This window comes from Cupressus sempervirens, chromosome 7, assembly GCF_028749045.1.
Source record: "Cupressus sempervirens isolate cs-2001-9-10 chromosome 7, ASM2874904v1, whole genome shotgun sequence".
NCBI lineage: Eukaryota > Viridiplantae > Streptophyta > Pinopsida > Cupressales > Cupressaceae > Cupressus > Cupressus sempervirens.
Genome location: NC_143124.1, coordinates 841626870 through 841654579, shown reverse-complemented (window position 1 = coordinate 841654579; position 27710 = coordinate 841626870). Strand labels below are relative to the sequence as shown.

General features: G+C 34.2%; 1 pseudogene; it reads right to left on the bottom strand.

Annotated features, from left to right (window-relative positions):
* Window positions 1-2252: 2252 nt before the first annotated feature.
* LOC149550024 (protein DETOXIFICATION 27-like) lies at window positions 2253-26232 on the bottom strand (annotated as a pseudogene).
* Window positions 26233-27710: the final 1478 nt, after the last annotated feature.

The window sequence follows — 27710 nt, the reverse complement described above, 5'->3', positions numbered from 1 at the left end:
ACAACCCAGAATCCTAGAAATTTTTCTCTTTCTATCCTCTAGGGTATTAATAAAGTATAAAGAGCTCTTATCCCAATTAATAAGCTAACCTGACCCTCTGGAGTAGATATCCAGGACTTCCTTCATAGCTTTTGCCTCCTTAACTGAAGTCTCCCCCCCCCCCCCCCCCCCCCATAATAGTATCATCAACAAAATGCCGATGCAAGAAAGGATCACTTTTAGAGGAAGGTATTATCCCTTTGATTCTACCTTCCTTCTTCTTTCTCTTAATAAGCCTTCCTATAAATTCAGCTAGGATAATGAAGAGAATAGGTGAGAGAGGATCCCCCTAATGAAGACCTCGAGAGGGTTTGAAAAAATTTGAAGGAGCTCCATTAACCAACACAGCAAGAGAGGAAGTAGAAACAAGCTAAGGTATCAACTTACAGACTTTAAATCAAACCCAAAAGCCTTGAGCACCATATCAAGAAAAGACTAGCCAACTCTATCATAGGCTTTAGTGAGGTCCAGTTTAAGAAACATCCCTTCCCATTTGCTAGTTTCCATAGAGTGAATCACTTCATGCACCATCATGATCGAGTCTGAAATCTGTCTACCCAGGACAAAACCCATTTGTTGCTATGATATGATCAAAGGAAGGAGATTGAGCAACCTAGAAGTAAGCACCTTCGAAATAATCTTGTAAAAGGAATTGCATAAACTAATAGGTCTAAACTTGTCCAAAGAGTTAGCCCCAAGCACTTTGGGAATGAGAACCAAGAAAGTGGAATTAATCTCCTTAAGAATGCTCTTGGCTCCAAAGAATTCCTGAACTGCCTTCACCACATCTTCCATCACCACCTTCCAATACGTTTGAAAAAAGAAGGTTGGAAACCCATCTAGGTCTAGAGATTTATCAGCATGCAAAGAAAAGAGAGCTTCATGAACTTTAAAAGCAGTTGGAATAGCTCAAAGCAATAAATTATAGTGAGGTTGGATGATCTAAGGAATGTAAGCAAAAATGTCTTCCTGGTCCACCTTAGATAGCAAAGGGTCCCAAGACAAGAGAGAGGAGAAGGATACTACTTTAGCTGATATATCATTCTCCTTAGTTAGCAAATCCTGTCCTTTCTTGATACCAACAATTCTATTATTAGCTCTATGCTTGAGAGTGGTTAGATGAAAGAACTTTGAATTTTGATCTCCATCTTTAAGCTAGTTAATCCTAGATCTTTTTCTCTTGAAATTCTCCTCTTTGTTGATAATATTATGTAAGTCTAAAAGAATAGACAACTCAGCCTCCCTATTCAGCTCATCATACCCATCCTGTTGAATAGAAGCTTGAATAGAAATAAGTTTATTAGACAAGTCATCTTTCTCAAGAAAGATATGGCCAAAATTAGATTTGTTCCAAACTTTAACCATCCTCTTAACATTACTTAGTTTCCTGGAAACTCTAAACATAGCAGTGCCTTACACATCTATTCCCCACCAAAGATTAACTTTATCCAAAAGATCAAGATGAGTGGTCCACATTTTTTCAAATCTAAAAGGGGGGTTCCTTCTAGGTCCTATAGGAACAACCAAGAGGGAGATAGGAGAATGGTTAGAACCCACTGTAGGTAGAAGAGCTAACCTACAAGAGGAAGACTACAGCCAATTAGGAGAGATTAAAGCTCTGTCTAATCTAACCTAGATACAATCCTACCCAATATGTTTGTTTGACCAAGTAAAGGCACCTCCCATAAGATCTAGATCCAAAAAAGCCAAACCATTGATGAAGTTAGAGAGGTCTTGTCTACTTTCCCAGCCTGGTATCAGACCACCCATCTTCTCCTCATCCACAAGAGGGGTATTGAAATCTCCCATAATGATACCTTTCTTTAAATTACTACTTTGCACTAGCTCTCCTACTTTAGTTCAGTAATTCTTTCTTTCTCTTTTATTGTTAGGAGCATATAAATTCAACAAAAACCAGTTTTCATTGGATTGAATATGATAAACTTTACAGAAAAGAATATTATCTTCATTAAAAATTGATTCAACTCTAAAATGCTTGTTATTAAATAGAGTCAGTAGACCACCAGAAGTACCCTTTGAATCTGAAGCCTCCCCACTCATCATGTTACTAAACTTAATTTTCCCCAGAAAATCTTTTTTCATCTTAGTTTCTTGGATCATCATAATATTAGGTCTCTGATCTTTGATCAAATTCCTAATAATTTCCTATTTGTGGGCTCCATTTAAGCCCCTAATATTCCATGAAATAATCTTCATTTTCCATTCTTGGAACACTTTTGAAGAGTTCTTTGGTGCCCATTCACCAAAAATCTTTTGGTCTCCTCCTCTCTAGTTTGCTTCTCTGTTCTTCTACCTCTTCTAGCCACTGTTCCCACATTCAGTTTACAGTTGCTTCTGGTCTCCATCGAAGAGGCCAAAGAGGGTTCTCTAACATATTTATTCCTAGGCTTAGGGGAAAGAAAAACTTCTCTTTCCAATTCAATGTCTAATGACCTAGATACAATAAGAGCATTCTTTGAAGTACTTGGAAGATCCTCCCAATCATCAAGAACCTTCTCCAAAACATCATTCTCCACTACTCTTTCATCTCCTCCTCTAGAGGAAACAAGATTATCCTCTGGACCTTGATAGATAATTATATCCTTCTTTACTCTATCCTTTTCTTCTTCATTGGAGTTCAGGGATCCCTTCCGAATTAGCCTCCAGCATAATCTTCTACGAAGCTTCCTTGCATTCAATTACCATATTATTAACCTGTTGCAATTTTGCTATCCCTCCTATGACCTAAGATTCCACTATCTCTTGAATGACATCTTAGTAGTTCCTTTAGATTGATGGATCCATTAAAATTTAAAGATTTCTAGGCTAGCTCCAAAATCTCAGTTTGGGTAACATCCTTCTTATCTTTGGTTTGAGATATTGCAGGAGAAGATGATAGCTTTTGATTTCCATCATTCTTAACTTCTACAGCCTTCTGATCAGCCATTTTAGAACCATCCTTGTGGCCTAAGATGGTGGTCTTCTTCTTCCAAACTTTCTTGTCCCTATTGAGATAAGAAGAAGAAAGAATCTTCTTCTTATCCATATTTGCTTTTGGACATTGAAAAGCCTTATGTCCAGACTTTAAACAATGAAAGCATCCAAAAGGTACACTCTCATAGTCCAACTATTGAATATGAGTACCAAGTTTATACTTGAAACACACCACTTCTAGCATATCATCCCCTTCCCTAACTCCTATACAGATCCTTACATAGGTTAGTCTGCTCTTAGAAGCAGTGATAGGATCAATAGATAAAAGTTCTCCAAAACAATTGGCCGCACCCAAAAAAAAATCATCATTCCAGAATTCCAAGGGTAGCTTAGGGAGTCTAACCCATACTAGAGCTTGCTGAAAAAAGGATTCATGTAAGTCTAATTTTGAAGAGCATTTTTGCAACACCAATGTTGCCTGTGCTATGCTCTAGAGCCCTTCACATAGAATATTAGCCATGGCCTCATTACAGGTGAATTCAAAAGAGAGAAACCCCTTTGCCATCGTGATAACATTGACCTGACATTTTAGATGCCATTTCTTCATGGTGAAGGACTGCTCCAGATTGATGTTTGGTCTTTGACTGATAAACTTTCCAACTAGCATGGAGGCCATCAAAGTAATACTATGATCAACTAATTCGTCTAGAATAGCAATTGTGCACGATCCCTTTTCCAAACTTGAAACAATCTAAACCAGAGAGAAAGATGAATTACCAGAGGGTTTGACACCAAAGAGTGAGGCCCATCTCACTGTAAGATTCCCTAGCCTGTCCACCTTGGGTTGCATTTTTGGCTTGTCCTGGACTCTACCAACAGTATGTGGGTCCCCATCCCCATTTTTTGCCTCTCCACACTCTGCTTGAAACCCCTCCTTCATACTTGGTTTTTGATTTCCTCCTTCCTAAGGATTCCCACCCAAGACCATATTTGAAATTTGAATAGGTGCTTCCCATCTGCTCCCTCTCTCCATGCTTCTTGCTTACTTGATTTCTTAGAGCACATAATGTTGTCAATGATTGGGTATTTTTTCATTTTATAGTTATCTAAATTAATTTATAAATAGTGCATGAAAATGGTCATAATAATTATGTAATGTTTATGTTCATTCAATTAGTAGGTAAGTACCAAGTTAAAGATATGAATGTGTATATTGAGCCCCTAATTGATGAGTTGTTGAAGTTATAGAATGGCATCACTATGTATGACATCTCTAGACTGATAGGACATTGACAATTTCAAGTCCATGCAATGCTTTTATGAAAAATACATGATGCCCCGGGCTAACTCATTTTTGTGATATGTTATATTGTTAAGATCACATATTTTTGGTATGCATTTACCAATGAAGAAAGTGTGACTAGTGGTGTCTCTCTATATTTCATTTCAGTTGTTGTGTGCTTTAATTGTCATGATGTTTCATTTACTTTTAATAAACTTTATATTTGTATCCTTCTGCATCAATGTTTGTGTATGTGTTTTCTTAGAAGGATTAAATGTGTTTCTAGGATAACATAGTTAGGCAGTCTTAACCAAAAGGTTCATCAATTTTACTAGACTGAACTAATGCATCTTAGAACTGCATTGTATCACCTTTGGGACACATTTTTGTGGTTCTCTCCATAGATAAATATGTGATCCTAACAGAGAGCAAATAAATATTCGATGATTTTATTGATACGTTATGGGGAAAATTTTAGTTAGAATGTATTTTTCACATGCCATTTTAGCTACAAAACAATGCATTTTATCTTTTAAGATGTCATTTTAGCTACAAAGCCATGTCATTCAATTCCACTTTCAAGGTCATTGGATATCAATGAAGTAAAATATTTTAAATCTTCAAACTTGTCATGAGGAATGGTAGTAAAAGAATAGTATGGTTTGTAAATGTTTTCCCTCATTCATCAACGGATGTAACTAGTGATAAAAGTTATGCCAGATATATCTTACTATAGTCCTATTTTGTGCACTAATAGATAGACCTTCAATTAATAGAGCAATAGAGAGCAATACTACTAAAGCTGATCCATTTCATGGAGTAGTCCGTGTGATTAGTATTGGTTCATATGTAGGGACATTGTTGCTGAACAAGAAAACTATGTTTCCATTAAAAGAACAAAAGCTTCCAGGTGCTTTAAAATTGTTATTATTTAAAGTGTAAATTTAGTTTACTTTTACATTACTCGTTTTGGACTAATAATCCCTTTATGTTTTTGTAGGTAATAATGCTTTCTTTGATCATCTTTTTTATATGATATTGAGACTATTTGGACCCACCATACGTAAAAGGTATGTAGTTTCATATTATTGCTACATAATTTTTCTTTTCTTCCATTTATTGTACTATATTAAAGTTATTGATCTAACAATCTAATTTTTTTTTAAAGGTGGAATTTACAAGCTGTGGAATTAAAAAATCAGCTGATTACATCTTTTGAGGAGAAATTTGGAAAAAAACATTTTTGACACTGGCCTACTTCTTAAAAGAGCATCAAAGCATATAAAGACTGTGAGGGATCAATATAGAAGGGGTCTTAAGGAGAACCCAAAGTATGACCATCCTCCTATGATTCCACCGATGGAGTGGAATGAAATAATAGAAGATGCAAAAGAGAAAAGGCTATGTGAAAATAGAGTAAATGAAGCAGCATAGGGCAAAAAAAGGTATGTCATGATAGTATTAAGTACATTGTATTCATGCACTAATTAGTGATATTTGTAAATATATAATCTAAGATGTTTGAGATTGTTCATAGATTGTAGGACACATTTGTGGCTACAAAAATGAGACTACAAAAGATTGGCTAACACAAACTTGGCTCTAGTGGCTATATGAATCTCCAGTCTCGAGTTGTAAGTAGGAGCAATGAAATTTTATATATATATATATATATTTTAATATAATGTTGCAAACAATTTTTTTTAATGAAACCATACATGGAAAACTAATGATATTAAGAAAAAAATATAGGGCACATAATTCAATGTGGAGCTCATAGATGAAGATAGAAAAATTTCCTTGAAGGAAGGCTATAAAGTCATGGTTGCACGCCTACATGAAGAATCTAAAAGCCTTGCTGAAGAATCCAGTGCACCAAATGATATCTCATAGGTAAATTGGTCAAATGAAAAGTAAATGAAATTGAATAGTTGAGAAGATTCTTTTTTGGTGTTAGTTTTGAATGTAAATTGACTGCATAATAATGTGCATAACATTTTACTATAGCCTTCATATCCTATCATAGAACCTGCTCATGACGAAGGCCATGATGTACATTATAGTAGTGGAGGTATTAATTTGCTATTGGAAATTAATAATGCAATTATGAATACAATTTAACATCTTCAATTTCAATTTTATGTGTATCCTTTTTTGAATATTTTAGAGCATGTTGAACATCACGGTGAAGGAGTGGAGCATGTTCCAAGTGTTCAACATGTTGATGTGGTAGCAGATCAATATGTTAATGTACATGATGTGGCATTTTTAGGTAAGAAAAATGCATGTTATGTTGTACTAGTAATTAATTATAGACTTGTAACAGTTAGAAAAAGAAAAAGAGTATGCCAATTTATCCTGTTTACTTGTTCTTGCAACAGAGCCCCCTTTAGTGTAGTAGCCTTCTGCTCCTCCAAAGAGAAGGAGCCATCATAATTTGACATTGCACATGCTAAAAGAGGAGGAGAATGAGGAAGATATGGATTCTCCTATGAGCATTTTTCTTAAGAGAGCTAAGAAAAACAAAAAGAAGAAATGATGTTTTAAAAATGCTCTTTGATAAACCTTGTTGGATAATGAAAGAACTTTGTTTTAAGTAATTATCTATGAATGATGTGTATTAATGTTGATTTTTATTTTATTTTAATGAATATTGTTATGTGTTAATGAAGTCTTGATTAGTATTTTGTATTAATGAATTTTATATAATAATAATGAATGTTATGTGATTGTATTGATTGAGTGTTATAGTTCATAAGTGGATGAATGAATGAATGAAGTATGTAGTTAGCTGATAATGGGTAATTTAGATTGATGTTAGGGGCAGGAGGGTGAGGCCAGATGAGCTTCCACCTTCACGTGGTTGGCCTTGTTAAGTAGAGAATATTATAGTATTCTTGAAACCAAGTGAAGCTCAAACTAACATACCAAGGAATCGCAAAACCCAAATCCATCTACCTCTCGTCTTCTTATCCCAATAAGTCATTTTTTCTACCACTTTTAGTTGGAAGGGTCTAAAGCTTGATCAATTCATCATCTACATATCTTGAAATCATAATGCTCCAAAGAAAAGAATGTTGTGCTTGAATAATGTACACTATTTCTTTCACCCACTTTGTTTGGATGCCAATTGCTTGCATCACCAAGTTGAGGTAGTGTAACTTGTAAGGTTCCCAAAATATGTGCTCATATCTTGCCTCAATTGATGCAAAGTCTACAATTTTAATCCACCAAAATCTTCTTAATTGCCTAGTAGCACCCAACCCACTGCAAGATGCCAAACAAGGTTACCAGCCTTTACCCAATGCTATCCTCTGTCTCTCCAAGTGGACTCCACTTCTCTAAGGTCTTACCCCCTCTCTAGGGCTCTTAGCAAACTTGGGTCAAATTAAGGCTTTAGGGACACTAGCCCTCAACTAGGCCAAGTATGAAAAATTAGGCAAAATGCTTTCAAGGCTTCAAACAAAGACTGGTTTTTTCATTCCTAGTCCTATACACCTTAGTTTTTATTGAATACAAATACAAGAACTCCACCACTTGACCTTTGATTCAAATATGACCCCATTTTCCAACAAGATTATCTAATATGAATCCTAAAATCTCTTCCCAAGATAGTGGTGGGCTTTGACATGATTTTTGCTAAGTTCATTTTTGTGTATATAGGTTGGAATGGAGCATTGGGCTAACCGGGTTCACTAAAAATTTTGGCATGGTGCTATCTGGAATATCCATGAGGTATGAAATTAATGCTATTGTAGGTTGAGCTAAAGAGGATGAAAAAATGATCTTCAACCCTAAAATTACACTATAACAAAAAAAAAAAGGTTTACTTACTCTATTCTAATCAAACATTCACTTGGTTTTATAGTCTCATTATAGGCCTAGAGATGGACCTTTTGAGATGAATGATATATTTACCATCCTTAATTCCATCCCTAGCAGTGTCTTACTAACATATAGACTCTACTGCAATGGCCTTGTGCCAAGTCTTTGTTTTGGTGGTGTATGGGTTGCCCCTTACCTTGTCTTCTATACTTTTATGAATTCAATCTTGGAAAATGGTGTAATAATGTTAAGGATCTTGAGCTAATACAACATCTTCTCATACAGGCCAAGGATCAGTTGCCACTTAGTAGAAAGGCCTTTTAGCTTGCATTCAAGAAATGCAGTTTATTTGTCTCTTCCTTTGTACATGTTACCTTAACTATTTATTGATTTTTTTATAACTAATACATGAACTTGTCCTCATAGAAATTTCTTGAATGTTTTTCATATTCAAATTTGATTTGTTGCATTGTAATATTCCAATTTTCTTCTTGTATTTTTTTCCTAGTGAATTTGAAGAACACTTGACCAGGGAGAACTCATATGCATATATACATGTTTATAATTTTAGAATCTCTTTATAGCATAAGTTATAGTAATCGCTCATGATATTGTTTTTTTAAACCTTTCCTTTTAGGAAGGACTTGTAGTTCCATGTTTTGTTCACTACCTTTTATTTTTGATATTAGAATAGTTTAATCACTAGATACAATCAATTCAATTTATATATTTAGCAGAAAAGTATCAAAATTCTAGAAGTTTCTTCGGGGACTAGATACAATAAAGGAATACATCTTATTACATATCAAGAACTTATCCCATGGAAACAAATGGCCAGTATATATAGCACAAGGAGTTAAGAGTAGCAGTATAATCATCAAAGCACATCAAAATTTGATAGTATCAAACTTGATAAAGAAGTAACTAACATCCTTCATGAGGGCCCCAACCATCATTACTTTCCAAACACTCCAAAAAGTCTATAGCAAATAATTCATCATTCCAGCCTGCTAGGACATATTCCTTTGGTGCATTATCATCAGAGCCCATGAAATCTTCATGTTCATTCTTATCAGGGGTAGAATTTTGGGTGTCATTGGAAATATTCAGATCTTTCATCATATTATCTAGTTGATTTAGTTTAGCAGGATCCACCATATCTTTGTATTGATTTAGATAGTGGATAGCTTTGAAATCTTCCTTGTGAATGAGAAGCATTCCATCTTGAACTAGCATCATAAATTGAGCCATATAAATCTCCAAAAATGTATGAGTTTACTTGTAAGCCCAATAAGTCTTCTCGAGTACTTGGCCAAGGAGAACTGATATGCATGTGTACATGCTTATATTTTCAGAAAGGCTTTATAGCATAAGTTACAGCAACTGCTTATGATATTGTTGTTTTAAACCTTACCTTTTAGGAAGGACTTGTAGTTCCATGCTTTTTTTACTACCTTTTATTTTTGCACTATATACCATATATTAAATATCCACTCCAATTACATTTTTTTAATAATTTGTTTTTCTCTTAGATGAAGGATTGGTAGCTTGACTGGTATTTCTTTCTAGTTATGTCTGCTATGCAATATAAAATATGAAATAGTGACCAAGAAGAATGGATTGAATAACATTGACAAGGTGATAAAGCAACAAGACCTTCAATATATGAACACAACCTTGGAAATTTCCATGGAATTGAAGCATTGCATGAATAAGGCCAGGTTTTAATTACAAATTCCTATTTGCCTGGCAACATTTAATTAAAACCCTATTAAGATGAAGACAACAACTTTCATTTCAGCTGGAGAAATCACAAGTGTTAACCAAATGAATAGGGCATCATTTCAAGATATGCACACAGTGGGTTTTTTTGAAAGGGATTTGGAGCTTCTTAAAAAAGTACAATTGTAAGGTACATAGTGAGACTCTATAATCTTTTCCAGCATCATCCCTATCTTAATCCTATATCCAAATAATGGACCACATTATGTCTTTGTGCAAAAATGGGAGATCTAATCATTTTCAAAAGGTAAGAGGATTGATAAAAGATAGAGGAATAAAAGAGCTACCTAGATGCAACTAGATTGAAATCTGTAAAATGGTTCATTATATTGATATAGGGTTAAGATTGCCCACAAACATATGAGAGTATGCAAAGTTGGAAATTTATCTTGCAACATGAAGACAATGGATATATTAATCTTTTAGCTATTCATTATTTTTTGGTTGGTTAAAATGATTAGAAATCTTCTACTTTCCTTTTAGTTCCTCAAATTCTTTTGCAGTTTCGCAGTTTAGCTTTTTACAAATTCTTGGTAGCATTTCAATGGTCAATTATTAATGACTAATGCATTTCTTTATTATAGTAAATTATACTAAGAAGGAAAAAAATTTAACCCTACATGTAAAATTCTCATGAAAGTGATGCTTGTATGTGAAATCCTCTTTGTGCAAGGCAGTGAGAAGGATTAGTCATGGAAGGAAAATAAATGAGTTCTACGATTTCCAACTACATAAATTTTGACACATTCTCCATGGTAATTACTTTTAAGAGCAATCTAGAAGGAAACCATAAGAAATCCAACCTAAAATATTATATTGTGCTATTCAGATACACTATGTTATGTCTGACTCTAGATTTTTTTTGGGAAAAATAGGCATGATTATTAGTCCTAATTTGTAATTGGGTTGTTTTATATTTTAATTTGGGTAACAAAAATTATAATTTCTTATATTCTACATCATTTTCCATCATTTATCAATAATTATAATAAAGAGCTAAAGAGACCTCAAAAAAATTGTTGATTGCATATCAATAAACTAAAAGGAAAGTGGAGGGGACGTCAGCCAAGGTTATAGGGAAAGGCCTTTCAGTTAACTATCAATTTAGAATGGTCATTTGTCTATCAAAGTAATGGCTTATAAAATAGGATTACTCTACTCAAGATTCAAGTAAATTTGATAATGAAAGATTATTTGAATAATTGGGGGTCACCACATTTCCTCTACTCAAGATTCAGGTACATTTGATAATGAAAGATTATTTGAATAATCTGTTACATTGAATAGTTATAACTATATTCATAGGCTTCACTCAAAACATAAATTTAGGAACAATTTCATTTTTTAGAATATGGAAATCACAGTACAAATTTGAAAGAAGAACACTTCAGGGAAGCACATAAATTCACACCTTGACAATTTGATGCTGAGGGAAGGCATATTTCTTTGTACACATTCTTACCCTTTTTGGCAGGCCTATGAGTTTATGTAGGATTAGATTTTTCAAATACTGAGAAATTACTATTAGTATATCATTTCGTTAAGACATTTTCAAGCTTCACACCAATCAACCCAAATGAAAAAATATTAGGTTTTCTTATAAAACTTTTTGCCAGATCCTAGAATCATTCCATGGAGGCAACCAAAATACATTTGCAAGTCACTCAAGTGTTTTTTTCAAATCTTGGTAGCTCACATACACCTTATAAAATAGGATTCTTGGATGGCTTGGAAAAGATGGAAGGTGGAGAATTGTTGTGGGAAACAAGGAAGATCAACATCTTAATGGAAAGGCCCTTCTTTACACAATCAAAGATTTTGTTCACAAGACCAAAAGAAGCACCCTCTCCATTCCTCTAAGAAGATAGGAATGTGGGAGTGTTTTTTTATTGGTTCTTTTTGGAAGTTGTTAAAAATTTCAATTTATAGAAGTTGAACTCACCAAAACCCCCTTTTTAAACACTCAACAAAGCAATACACCAAATGGCACACTGATCACATGGTAACATCTAATATTGATGTAAGAAATGTAGGATTGCCACCCTGATCCCACTGCTACCCTTGTTTCAAATTCATAAGGAAGAAGAATGCTTATAACTCTTATTGGTCATTACAATTTTTATCTTTCTTTTAAGATACCATATTTATAGCACTATCATTTGGAAAAAGTAAGTCAATTTTGAAAAAAAATAGGACTTACACACATAAAATAGAAAAGTTATTTACCTAATAGCACTGGTTGAATACTGTTGAGGAGCATAGTAAAGGCCAACAAGATTGACAGTTTAGAAACTATATCTATAATTATGGTATTGTTTGTGAAAATTAGACCAAATTCTTGGCAAAGCACAAGTATGAGAGAACAAAAAACAAGGCCTATCATAGTTGAAGCAATTGTAGAAAAAATAACTACAAATTTGGCTCCTTTTCCATTTCCAGCCCCTACCTCGTTGGCTACCCTCACATTGCATTCACAAGCATACAAATTTATATAACAATCAATACAAACCAAAATATTAGACATAATGCATATGATATTAACTCATTTGTAGTAGAATTTGTGACTGCTTAACATATGAATTGGATGATACAAAGGATAGAGATGATAGTTACTTTCTGATTCCATAGAGTAGAGGTGGCTAGACTTATATAATAAATTTTAAGTTTTAAAATGTTTAGATGGTTCATTTAAAAATATAGTAGTTTTTCAATAATGTCTATCTATTAGCATGATTTCATATCATCTTAACAAATCAAAGCTTGAATATGTTGTTTAAGACAAACCCAATTGGAAGAAATATAATCTAAGATTGAATGTAGTTATAACAAGAAGTCACCATTGGAAAAGTGGGCAATGCTAGAATTTGGATATAGCAAGAAGAAGGTGGAGAGGGTTTTTTGGTTAAAATCTTTAGAGCTGGGCATTTAGTTATTGTCTTAGATAATCATCATGTTTCATTTCCTTGTGTGGAACCAAAACTACCAAAGAAAATGCAAAACTAAGATAAGCATGTAAGTGATTCAAAGAGTCCAGCATAACAAGAAAGAGGGTACTGAAATGGCTGACTTGTCCATAATAATGTTGAAATGAGAATTTTATGAAAACCAATGTAGTTTCAAAATCATGGGAGACTTTGAATGAGAATGAGATTTTATTATCTAAAAATGCATGGGATGAGAATAGGATGATGCTTCCTATCCTTGGAGCAAGATGGGCATGTCTTCAAAATAGTAAAGTAGTTATATTCAAATTCTAAAATATGTAGTAGAATTCAAGAATATGACTTTAAATAAACCTAAACCTATAAGCATTAGGGATAAACATGAACTGTCATATCAACATGATATATTCCTATTGTGTTGAAAACCTTTACATTTTTTCCATTTCATTAATTACAAGAAATACTTTCTAATTGATCAGTACATACCCAGTGGCATCAAAGAAACCAAGTGGTATCATTATCTCCAAACCATTAATGCTTATGTTGCAAAATGCATATCAAGGTTTTAGAATGTACATTTTTGCGCCATTATATAAATCCCTTCCCTATATTTATTCAAAACATATAATGTAGAGAAAATGGTTTTTTTTTCTAATACTAGATTGAAAGGGAATCAATCGCAACTTTTGAATCTAACAAGTTTCCTGTTAACAGGACCACATTTCTGTAGTACCACATTTCTAAACTGTTCACAAGATGGAAGTTTATTAGAATTTAGAAGCATAACCATCTTAATAGTTAGACCTAGCCACATTTAAAATGTATTGTGTAATAGAATAGGAAACTATTCAGTTGTATATCTATGTTGAGATTGTATGCAAGCTTTTGATCATTGATGTTTTGGATCATACTCCATCTATCTTGGAGTATGATTCAAAATGGGGATGGTCAAAAATTTCTATCATAGAGCGTGATTTGAAACATTTAAAGTAAAAAAATTGCACACAATCTCAGCCAATAAATACAACTGAACAATTCATAAATTGTACAAATCTTGTATCTTCATAATAGGAAACTTACCAAAGCATTACAACGGACATAGAAAAAAGCTTTAAAAAAGGCCACAAGTCAGAGCATGTATCTTTAGATAGACCTATCCATGTCAGTGAGCTAACTCCACATGTGGCATAAAGAATGAGGCTAATTGTGGGAATCCAGTATGCCAAATTAATTGTAATGGTAGAACCAATCAACCCCATTTCAAGTTTAAAAATCAACACCAAACTAAGAAAAATGTGGATCACCAAAGTGGCTAGAGAGATGTAGGCAATGACCATGTTCTTCGACTGGGACTACAAAAATATCTGGGTTGGAAAGTAGGAAACATATGCAAAATGTTGAGGAATGAGCCAAATTGAAAGTGTTCTTGTTAATTCAGCAATTTCATTTGACTCTCCAAGGATCTTCAAGATGGGGGTTGCATAAATATACATTAGCAAGAGAATAATTACAACACCAAATATGACTTATTTTTATCCTATTTCTCCATTGGGAAAACATGATCTTGATACTTCTATTATTGGGCCTAAGATCAAACATGTCTTGAAGGCATCCCTTGATGAAGCAAGATTTGAGTATTATACAATTGGGACTTACTTCAAAAACATTGATAGGTATGTTCCAAACAATACAAGTGCTAACAAAAAATATGGACTAAGATATGATTATGGAAAATTCTATGTATCCAAAACATTTTTTGATAGTCATAAGAATAGAAGGGTCTTGTGTGGATGGATCAATGAGTCAGATAGTGTTTAGGATGATATTGCAAAGGGGTGGTCTAGTGTTCAAGTAAGGTTCAACCCAAATTTTCACTTCTATATATTTATGTAGTCTTATTACCTAGAAACTAATTGTATTGAATGTGTTTTTATGACTTTTAGTCTTTTAGCTATTCATTGTTTTTTGGTTGGACTATACTATGTACATGTAAATTTGTTTAGTTGTCATTTGGTTGATTCTCTATTTTTTTGTTTTGGTTCATTTTTATTTAAAACTAATGAAAGATTGTAGTAATGCAAAAATGAATATTTTTCCTCATCTTATACTATTTTCACATTAATATCTTTTGGAGATTATATTTTTTTGGACTATATAAGGTTTTTATAAGTGACCCAATATCTAATTGTTTTGCAAGAAGAAGTGACAGTGATTCAAAATAATTTCTGAAGATGAAAGTGACAAGGACATGAATCAAACAACACCCATGGTATGATGATGGATTGGAAGGTTTCCATATGGGAAGGTATTATTCTATTTTTTTATTCTAGCTGATAGCTCATTTAAGACCACCTTGATGAAAGGTTGAGATTGCTAGCAAGAAGAGGACTTTGTTGGAGTCATCTACAAAACCTAAAATTACTACTAATAAAAAGGAAAATACAACAGTAACTGGTGAAGCACAAAAGTTAGGTCAGTTCTTAAATACTTTCTCATTAACAACGTGTTGATACTTTGAAAACTAATTTGATATTGAAACTTGTCTTAAATTATGAAATTGGTAACATGACTAGAGGGAAGTTTCAATTACTTGAAAGCAAATGGCTTACACTCAATTAATAATAAATCTAAGTGAAGATGAAGTTATTTAAGACTAAATTCTACTTTATATGGGTGATCAACCTTTTTTTTGTGTACTTGGTTACCTTCTACATCACTATTCTCTAGTAGATTTCATTTTCATGGAGCATGTAAGGAATTTGTTAGATTTCTCCAATGTTAATGATTGAGTAAGTAGTTATAATTCCAATTGAATTATATTATAGGTTTTAGCATTTGTAAACAATCTTATGTATTCTGTATGGATGATGGCTTTTCCTTTGTGCTTGGTTAAAACATGGGGAATACACTAGTGGCTTTTCTGTCTATAATTGATATGAAATAGAAAAACAATGAGGATTTGTGTGTTTATTGTTGTTCCTATAATGTTTAGTTTTTATGATGACAAAGAATTTCAAACAAGGAGGGACCCACAGTGGATACATTTACATATTTTTCTACCTTAGTCATTGATTAATTCTTTTTAAACATATATGCACGTGAAGTACAAATATTTCAAACCAAGAAAGAGAAATATGGAATAATAGAGCTTTAACATTGTCACATTGCTAAGCAATTAATATTCATGAAGGCATCTCCTAAGCTTGCTTCTATTCATAGATTTGTCTCCAAAGATTCAAGTGAATGATGAGATGTCATATCTTTTATGGTCTGAACTTGTTGCGACACAAGACAAATGTCAACATATCTAAGGGTTTCACTTTGGCTTGATTAAATCATTTTTCTAAGCTTACTACAATGAACTGAGGATATTCAAATGAACTCAAAATCTTTGTTGTTGTCGTGTGTCCAAATGGAAAGTATTATATATATATATATATATATATATATTTCTTCTAGTGCTTGAGATTGACTCCACTAGTACATACATTTTGTAAACAGTTATTTTCTGCATTCGTACACTAATCAATTGAAATTGCAGAAGCTACTGTGAACTTGGGACTATTTGATTGAACTTAGTCTTTATTGTAGTCATATCCTTCTAGGCTAGAAGAAGTAGCCAACAACCTGTTTCCTCCTAGGGTTGTACATGTAATAGCTAAAGAGGATGCAATGCTACACCTAATTGCTAGACATTGAAGAATTGCCTACTCCATAGCCCTTAAATAAATAATGTTGACCAAGCTGAGATTAGAAACCTTATTCAACATGCTTTCACTTATTTTTTCTGCTTCAGCTTCTACATCAGCACTCACATAGGGGATAGGAGCCCACAACAAAGATGAAGATTGTCAGTTTATGGTGTAAGTTAATTAATGAGGAGGAGTTCTTAAACCATATTATGTGATCAACAAATATGAAGTGCCTCACACCCTTGTAAGTATTTCAATATTCTTAGCTTATTAGAGGCATTCTATAAAATAGTTCACATGCCTTACCTATGATTTGACATTTTGCATGCATCCTGCACTCTCTCATCCAACTGATGATGGATTACAGAGAGTGACCAAAAATGATGATGCTAAAAAAAACACAAATCAAATCCATAATGAACTTGCTTTACAAATGGGTTGTGCAAATCTGATATTGTTAATTTTGCATGCATGTCTACCAAGACAATCACAACTTAGATGTGTTTATATGGTTTAGATATATGATAATGATTTGTAATACTAGGGAAATTTTATTATTCAAAAACCTTAGTAATTATAATACTTTGAGAACATGAAAATTGAAACCTTATTATTAACTGAACAATGTGTTTTCAAATCAAACCAAACAATGAAACCTACACTTTTTTATCTGTATGTTGTCTATGTTTTGGGTTTGGGTTGACTAGAGTGTTGACTAGTCTTAGGATGTTACTAGAGGCTTGGGAGTTCTATGTTTGTGAGGTTATGATGATTTGATTTCAATCTTTTATACTCAACCACGGTAATGTGTCTAGTATGCTCTATGATGTGTGTTGATCTATTGATTGTTATTATTTTCCAGTGTTCTTGTGTGAAACTGAGGTGAAAGGTGTGACCTATTTGATATAACCATTTCAAGTCTTTGATCAATTGAATTTGGATTTCTTTCTAGTCACTTTTATAGTATTGACATGTTTTTATGATTTATTCTTTGTGATGTCATGCTATGACATAATTGACTTAACCATTTTGAGGCTTCGATCAGTATTTTTGGGATGATTTCCAATTGCTCATAGAGAATTGATGTGTTATTGTGAATTATCTTTTGATGCTTTCTAGCCACTTATATAGGACTAAGGTGATTTTATATGATTCTTTGATTTATACTTTTATGAGCTTATGGTAGGTTATCTATATGTAATGTCAGGAAGTGGCTTGCAATGGAGGTCAGGGCCCTAAGTGGCTGCCAGGCTAACCTATTGTAAGTTGTTTAACAAGTAAAAAAACTACACTAAATGGGAATAGAATGAACCCACTAAGAGTCTTTGTATGTTCTCACCCATGCCTCAAGTGCTAGTACAAACTAGGATGGGAGTAGAGAGAACACTTGGTTGCAACCATACATCATTAGTATGTCTTGTCAGTATGAGAGGATACTAGTGTCACATATGGATCACTAGAGGGTTGCGGTCCTAAGAGACTACCAGAGTAACTTTAGCATTAATTTGTGTGATGACACTTTTCTGCTTACATAGCAGATTCCCTACATTTCTTTATGTGCCTCTAGGTATAGATGTTGATTTTTATCTTGGAACCTTTGAGTTAGATTACTTTTAGGGTTTCTTAGATTAGAGAGTATTTTTTATATTTGGATTGATATGCTATTTGGGACTTGAGACTATCTCCTTAGTGTGGTGGGAGTGGGCCTTTTTGGGTTACCACACAGTCAAGTGGTAGTGCTTTTTACTCTTGCCATTGAGATCCATCCATTGTTGTCATGGCTAGAGTTACTTGTCTACACTTCTTTTCATTCTATCTTTGTGTATTATGATGGATGGTTTTACTTATTCTATTGTATTTTTTTTCATGTACTCAAAAAGGATAATGTAACATATTTTTATAAAAGTATATTCTTTTAGCCTTTCATATATACCTTGTGACATATATAGTGGATGATTGAGCATTCAGAACAAATGTATATTATTTAAATGGACTTTAGACTTTTAATTATTCTTTCATGTGGATGTGTTATTTATTAGAATTAGTATTAATTAATATTTAAATGTGACTCAACATCTTGGGAACCTTAAGGAATGTAATCTATTATGTTTTCTTATGTATGATTGTATGTTATTGCTTCCGCTACTTTATGTTTGACGTGTATGTTATTCTTTCTTGTAAAAAAAAATGTTTGTCAAACTTAGTGAAACTTTAGGTTAACTTCTTTTGGACCCCTTGGTAGGGCATTATAGATTAACCTTCACTTAAGAATCTTCTTCGTACCTCTTTCTATGATACTCTCCTTAGTATCTCTCTTTTCACTCTCCTCCCTCTTAGGATCTACCTATTTTTATAGGCATCATGGAGACAATCTTATTTAATAATCAACAAATCTAGTTGATTTCTATTTCTGCATAATGCTTCTCTTTTTCTAATTGGTTGCATGGTTTTCATATGGATGCATGATATGAATTCATCCTAATCTCTTGATATTCAAGTGTGCTGATCTTAAATGCCATTAATGCCACACTCCCATTGTAGAAAATGATAAATTATGAAAGACAGGAAGATTTTCATTACCAGTTTCATAATTGCTTAAGTTTTCTGAGAAAATTTCAAGTTGTAGAGTAATTTCCAGTGATTTATCAGCATTCAGTATACATAGTTGATTTAATTGTCTAAGGAAATGGCTCAGAAAGGAGAGTTGATTGCACAAGAAGTAATTGAAGAACCAACATCACTAGAAAAAAGCCATAGCTTGTTCATAGAGGAATGGATGCACATTTTGCCAGATTCTAGCAATGCACAAGCTATGAATGACTATGATTTTAGGGATCCATATATCTTTTGTACAGATGTAGAGGTTCCTGATAGAAATGGATATGAGTTTTTTTGGTTCTTCTATAAGAACAGAGCAAAGAAAGTTCTTGTTTGCAACCCTTGGGTCAAAAACTTGGGCAAGTTAATTACGGCAGAGGTTTTTGTGATTGTAGACCTATTGAAGGCCTTAATTAAATGCTACAATCTAGTCAACAAGTCATTTCATATGAGAGATAGGAGAATCTTCCTGGCCTTAGACAAAGAGATATTCATCAAAGCATTTGACCTAGGAGGCCCAATGACATTGCCTATTAATGTAGAAGAGCTAACTGATAATTTTGAGAATCATAAGAATTTCTACATGGGTAGAGCAATGACAAGACATATCCCTTCACTTCATAAAGACAAGGGAGAGATTCCAAAAAAGAAGGAAGTGGAGAGGATCATGCCTCTTGAATTCTTCTAGAGATATTTCAAGAATATCATTGATGACTTGAACAAGGTCCTAGTTTCAAATGCAACCATAAATTCCTTGGGTGGACATTATGTCATGCTTATGAATGTTCAAGATCCCAAAAAAATGTTGTATATGATAATTGATAGGATACATGAATAGATCACTTCTACTCAACAAGGTCAACTTTAGAATTTCAGATACCCACATTACTCAATGATTATGCATTTGATCCTGTTCAAGAATGTTGATATGTTTGATCAAAGCTTCTTCGAGTCCACACAAGAATGGGGAGAATGGCTACTAGTGCAAAGGTGGACAAGAGTATGGAAAAGGTTTTATCCATACTCCAATGTCATTTCTTTTTATAATGATTTTGTTCATCCAATTTTAAAAATGATAGGAATAGTAAATGAAGATTTCCTAGAAGTTTTAGAAAGGTTGTTAAACCTAAAATTTGTTTTGATGCTGGTAAAAAATTAACACATGATTGGGGAATTGTGTTTTTGTTTGAAGAATATATTTTCATTAGAATCTATGGATGCCCTCAGCCATCCCACATTTTCCCTAAATTTGTCCTTGAAAGGCTAGGAATTGTAGAAGTTTTCTAGTAGTTAATTTCATTGAAAGGGAGTATTTAGGGAGATTGATCAAGAAAGGGACCTTTTTGTGTAGATGCACCAAGGTAGGAGATTTTGAAATAGGTAAGAATTCCATAGAAGAGACTGATGCCTATCTGAGAAATTACAAATTGCCAACTAGACTAGCTAGAACCTATGACCCTTGCAATGTAATTAGACATGCATTGAAAAATATGAGAGAATATCATTTTCCCCCTACAAAACCTATGTGGGAAGACGATGTCATTGTTGATAGGTTGATTGAAGATGTCTACAGGGAAAGGATGATAAAGTATAGAGACATTGTTAGTTTTGAATAGGAGATGAGAAAAGAAGATCCATCCTTCAAGGGATTTTATCTTGAGAAAGACTACTAGTCTAGATTGGATAAGTGTGTGGAGAATTTTGATGAGTTAGCATCACAAGTCCCCAAAGCAATCAAAGAGAAGATTGACCATGAATATTTAGATGATGACATTTTTTTTAGGTCATTGATGATGAGTATCAACCTAAAGAAGATCAACTTGAAGAGGAAATTGCTAAAAACTCTAAGTGGGAAGAGCAAAGAAATAAAAGACAAAAGATGGTGGAGGTACAACAGAAAGCTCAAAAAAAGGTTCTCCAAATTTTGCCAAGGGGTAGTGAATATTTTGATGACATTAGAAAAATATTTTTGGTATCCCAAGCATCATAGGATGAACAAAGGGCCAGGAATTTGCAATTGCAAGCTCAGATGATTGATGATAGAATCATAGTGTAGACACCTGAATCTGATTACATCACTAGGTAATCTTATTTAGTCATCTCCTAGGACATTATTGATTAAATATTTAGTATTTAATTAATTAGTCATCATCCCTTGGTTAATTAATTAATTTAATTAACTATAGTCCAATTGATAAAATCAAATGATAACCCAAAATTAAATTATCAATTAACACCCTATTCCTTTATTAAATTAAATAAATCCTCAAATCTATCTAATTTAATCCCACATTCTCCATTTATTAAATAAATAATTTAATAAATTATCAAAACCCCTAAAAACATCCCTAAACACAACCTTTACCCCTAATCCAACCCATTCACACATACTAACCTCACTTAGCCACCTAACTAACCCATCCCATCAAAACTAAGCCACTTGCCCCCTAACTTTCTTCCTAAGCTAAGTCTAATCCCCCTCCTAAACATGTGCATAACTTTAAGCAAGGGTTAAGACTTGCTAACCCAAGCCAAAGTCAACAAGTCTCCCTTATCCTCCTCCATCCCTATCCAAGAGCATGTAATGCCCCGCCCAGAGATCCTTGGAATTGTAGAAGTTGATGAAAACCAACTTCATAGCTCACCAAGAACACCTACATGCAAATAAGCTATTGAAGGGAAACCAAAGAAGGAAAAGGTGGATCTTGGAAAAACTAAATGGATTGAGAGAGAAGATATTGCAAACAAAGAAAAATGTATTGCTATACAATATGCCTTGAAAAATGAGTTGAGAAATACTATGAGAGAACCCAAATATAAAGGCCTCAAGAAGCCTTCTAGAACAAGCTAGAAGGTGCTTGGAGATCAGTATGACAATTAAGCATACATCCACAAAAGGTGGGATATCCTCGATCAAGGTGAGAGGATAAGTATGACTTAGATAGGAACAAACTCTTGTGTTGTCAACAACTCTTAGTCTACAAATAATAAATAAATGCATTAACCTAAGTGAACTTAAGTAAAAGCATAAATAATAATTATTTACTCTAACAGCCCCCTTAAGTGCAACTTAGGGGAATGCACTTAAGCTTACAACAACTAAGATGAAATACAAAATGGGTCACAACAAGTAGGCCATGTTAGGTACCCATGTACAATGCAAGGAAATGCAACCTCTGAAAATAGGGAAAGAGAGAAAACCACATGGGAAAAACCCTCTTCCAAAAAGAGGTAAGAAAACCTACTGAAGGACTGAAGAAGCCTCCAACTAGTGGAATGTCATAGAAAATAGGAACAAAGAGAAGATCATGAAGAGCATCACTGAAGAATGAAGAAGCCACAAACTCTGTTAGAAAGAAACTACTGATCTAAAGAACCTCCATGGAAAATAGAGGGCACAAACCAAGTGTGTCTATATGGTAGATGATCCATCTCACCAAAATGCATAGGTAGCCAACCACTGTAATCACCTAGTATATAGGATAAAATACTGAATACATAGTTCACACTATCAAACCATCAAACCAGGAAAGCATTAGAACAATAGAATAACCCCCCCTTTATGTAGACAGGGTGAGCTGAAAGGCAACTAAAAAAGTGGGCCAAAATCCTCCTACAGAAAGAAGCAAGAATGATGAGAGACTTGAAGAGGTACAAACACCTATAAAGGCACGGTCACTAACTTTGCATGGGGCAAAAAAAAGGAAGAGGGCACAAAAGTGGCAAACAACTATCCCCCCCATGGTGCTTTATAAAATAGTGGAAGTACAACTATCTCAAAACAACGTTCATGAACCCAAAATGAAAGAGTAGCACTTTATCTCGGTGCATTTTCATAAGATGCTTATAAATGATAGCTACAATGGTCTAAAAAGAAAAAAAGTTAATATAAAAGATAGTATAGCCAAAACAAAGGATCTCATGCCATGAAAACAATCCTTGGACCTAGAACACCCAAGATATCCACCATAGAGAAAAAAATGCCAAAAACATAATAGAAAGAGCATGGGGAATAATCTAAAGGAAATGAAAACATTTCTGAAAAGATGACAAAACTAGCTTTCCAAAAGTATAACATTTTCAAAAAATAGAGATGGGATGTAAAAGATAAGCTTGTCAAAGTGAAAAAATAAACATCCAACTTTGACTACAAAAATGAGCCACAAAACTACATAAAAACTAAAAAATAACTAAACCAATGTCTCTGTCTTGGAACCAACTTTCCATTACTTCTTCTGAATTTGAAAAATACCTCTGTGTGCTCAAGTTATGGCCAAAAAATCACAAGTAGGTCAAAAAGGACACTAGAGAGCCTGCAAGTGTGATGATATAGTGATGACATCATGCTAATGTCAACAAGTCACTACATTAAAATTGATAGTCACGGGGCCATCACAGCAAAAAAGGCCACATGACATGGCACGTAGCAGTTGTTGATGTGTCCAGGTGACATGGCAAGGGCTACATGGCAAGTGCTAATGTGGCACCCAAAAAATGTGCCAAGTTAGTAGAAAACTCCATGTGTCCAGGCATAGGTAAAAGTGGCTGCAAAGTGGTATAGTGGTGGCAAAACTTAGTGGAGGTGGCATCAGTAGGAGGTGCAGCCAGTAGCGGGCTAGTGTCTCTGCTAGTGGGGTGGAGGGCTAGTGGCCTGCTAGCGGCTGTCAGGCCCAAGCGTTGCTATAGAGGTGCTACTAGCTATAGTGGTGCCTTGGTTGATCGCCAGTGGTGCAAAAGTAGGGCCACTATGGCATGGTAGTGGCCTGCTAGCAGCTCTGCAAATATTTTATTTTTTTGGTCCGTACAGCTACCCGAACAAAAAAAATTTGCCTCCCGGAGTGACTTTCTCCAAAATTGAAATTTTTTATATGAATCCTGACTATAACAAGCCTTCTAAACTCAATGGAAGTGTCTTTTTAGGCCCAAAGTTCTCTAAATAAATTCTCTTCCCCTAGATTGAAGAAAAAAATCACAAAAAAACTAGGGTTTGTGTCTCTAAATCGCAACTTCAAAAATCTTTCAACTAAGAAGTAGCAGGGAGGCTCTTATACCATGTAGAAGTTTATGGAAGCCAACTTCATAGCTTGCTAAGGTTACCTACATGCAAATAACCTATTGAATGGAGACCAAAGAAGGAAGAGGTGGAGCTTGGAAAAACTAAATGGATTGAGAGAGAAGATATTGGAAACAAAGAAAAATGTATAGCTCTACAATATGCCTTGAAAATGAGTTATGAAATACAATGAGAGAGCCCAAATATAATGGCCTCAAGGAGCTTTTTAGAAAAAGCTAGAAGGTGCTAGGAGATAAGTATGACAACTAAACATACATCCACAAAAGGTGGGATATCTTTGATCAAGGTGAGAGGATTAGTATGACTTAGATAAGGACAAACTCCCGTGTTGTCAACAATTCCTAGTCTACAACTAATAAATAAATGCATTAACCTAAGTAAACTTAAGTAAAAGCATAAATAATAATTATTTACTCTAATAAGGACAAGGATGAAATAAAAGCCAAGATATTTATTTTTAAACAAGTTTAAGTGCACAAGACAACAACACACACAGCACCCAAAGATCACAACGGAAGTCATTACCACAATCCTGGCAACTAACAGATCTCCTAATGCCACTACCCAAATTGACACAACACAAAATAGGAAACTAAAGCCAAAATGACAACATAATACGTAATCTAAAATCTATCAAAGCATGGTAATTTAAGGCATCCTAGAGGGTATTAGAAACTTTGAAAATTGATCCCTAAAAATTGGGTGAAACACCCCTTATTTTCTACACGAGGCCAATAGTCTGACAGATTTTGACGTGAGGAAGTGCACCACTATGTGAAATGAAGTGCACTTTTGTACAAGTAAATATATCACTACATGCAATGAAACACTTACCTCAACCCCAAAACTAGTGTGGGATCTTGCACAAGGATGTGCCCCATCCTGCACAAGAAACCCTAGAACACCACGCAAGGATCTTATTTTCTCAAGCGAGAAAGTAAGATTTCATGCAAGAAAACACAATTTTGCATGAGGATTTGTATCTACATGCCAAAAACAAAAAGGACAAAGACTTAGAAATAAAATCCTCCACACTGGGGAGTACCGGATCTACCCTTCAAGGCATAACACTCAAATAACAATATTGCATGATGGAAAGCTAGAAACAACATCTAAACATCCAATCAAATAATGAAGGAAAAAAATAGAAGGGAAATATTACAAAGTACTGAAAGCAACATCGCAGTAAACAAAAATAACATCAAAATAAGTAGTAAAATAAAATAAGTGTGTGGTTCCTCCCAACCGTCAATAGCATCATAAGACCATCATGGGTCCTAGTCGTCCCTTGCGCATAACATTCCAAGCCACTGATAAGATCATCAATACTATCATAATAGGGATGTCACTACTAAAACATGCTATAATCATAAGAATAAGGAAATCTAACATGCTAGTAGAAAGTATAAGATAATCCTACAAAGTAGGTAACATCAACTATCACATGCTAATCATCAAAGTAAGTAAATGCATTAGTAAATAGCATCATCTAAACATAATATACAAGCATTCCAATGACAACACAAATCACAAGAAAGCATACTCTGGAACCTGAAGTACCAAGTGATGACATCCAGCAACAGTCATGCTAGAACAAAAGACTATCTTTGTACATTGGTCCATAGCAATGGTGAAGGTAGCTATGCCTCCCAACCATGTGGTACCTACAAGTCCACACCCAACGTGATGATGGAGATAATGATCTAGCCACAAACACACACCAAGCAAACATCCATGGCTAACACACATGCCAAATAGTATGATGATTGAAACCAAGAAAAGACAATGCATAAACTATAGGTCATGGTCAGACATCTCAATGGGCTACTATGTAGGGGCTAACTTGGCATTGACAAGCCCAAGCTTAGATTGTGTGTCCTCAAACTTAATCAGGTGCTCACACATCGTGTCCTCAAACTTAATCAGTTTCTGACACATTTTATTATCTTAAGTTTTATTACACCCCAGTGTTTTCTTTAGTTATCACTTAATTAAAACTTCCTCACCTTCGCCAACCCTCTGGGCACAAAGATTGCCAAGATTTGGGATAGAAGCTACCTCCATATGCTACCCTACCCTACCCATGCTCATCTAATGATGAGTGCCCAAAGGCATGCAAATTCCCAACCCAACCCTAACGATCATAACTTCCAGAAATACCATGAAAGATCAAGCTTTGCAAGTCACCCAAAAAATGTATCCACACGTACTCGTGTGTGGCGTACCACCATCATGAAGATCAAAGCACAAGGGCTGGATGAGAACACAAAGTAGAAAGTCCCTCAACTGAAAAGAAAATCAAGAGGACAGATGCAACATGCAACATAAAAGTGCAACAGTGGTTTTACTAACATCTAAATGAATTGTCCAGATCCATGAACCACATTGTGCCAAGAAAACCTAAAAAATAGGGCAGCATGCAAAACAAGGTAAAACCCCAAAATTTGAAAAAAAATAGAAATTAAAACCCATTTGACCTTTGGGTGCAAAAACCCTAAAAATAAAAAAAAAATGAATTTGGACACTATATGAAAAAATAGCCAGCATAACAACTCAAAAACTCAAACTCCCATCTAAAAAACAAAGAAAATGTTCATACTCAACCAACTGGGCATAACCAACAAATAGAAACGGAGGGGAACACTAGTTCTTAGCCTCCTAACAAACTGCTAGGAGAAACGAAAGTTGAAATGGAGCAAAAATAATAAAATAGGAAAGCCCTACCTAATAGAAAAAGGGGAAAAAACTAAAACTTGCACAATAAAATAAAACACCTACCGAATTCGCCAAAAATAATGGCAAAGCAAGGTCTACCCAAGCCGAATCCAATGAGACCAACCTCGTGAAGATCCCATGCTCATAGCTCCCAGGATGAACAAAACTTGAATCCTTCAGAAGAGGATTCTCAATAGAGCTCTCCAAACTCTAAAATTCAAATTAAAAAGTGAGGAATTAAATTCCTCTTTCAAAACTTATTCACTTTTCGAGTGAATAGTCGATTAGGGTAAATAGCCAACTATAGCAGCTAGACTCCTAATTGACCTAAATGAAAATAGGTTATTCTTTATAATGGGAATTCACCTAAGGAAAAGCTGCTAGAAATTAAATTTGAAAGTATTTAAAGCCCAAAAACCCAAAATCACAGAAAATCACTTAACACTTTTGCAATAGAGTGAACCTCTAAATGCACAAACATGCTCACTAGTCTAATCACATAATGCAGATGAGTTTGGATTTACTAATCACCAAAAAGTTTAACTTAAACAATGAAAATAAGGATACATTGACCATACAAGGATGACATTAGTAAAATATGGATAGTTGAATCACTAACTCCATGTGCCGCTATTAGGGATATAAATCCTACACACTAAAATACATGATCAAGTGCAATTGCATATAATATAATAGTTGAAGCAATTAATGCATTAAATAACTAATTAATCCATTTACACCACTTATGTTTGTAGAAAGTGTAAAGATACATGAATAAAGTAAATAACCCTAGCATAGAATCCATTTCATAACATAATCAGCAAATA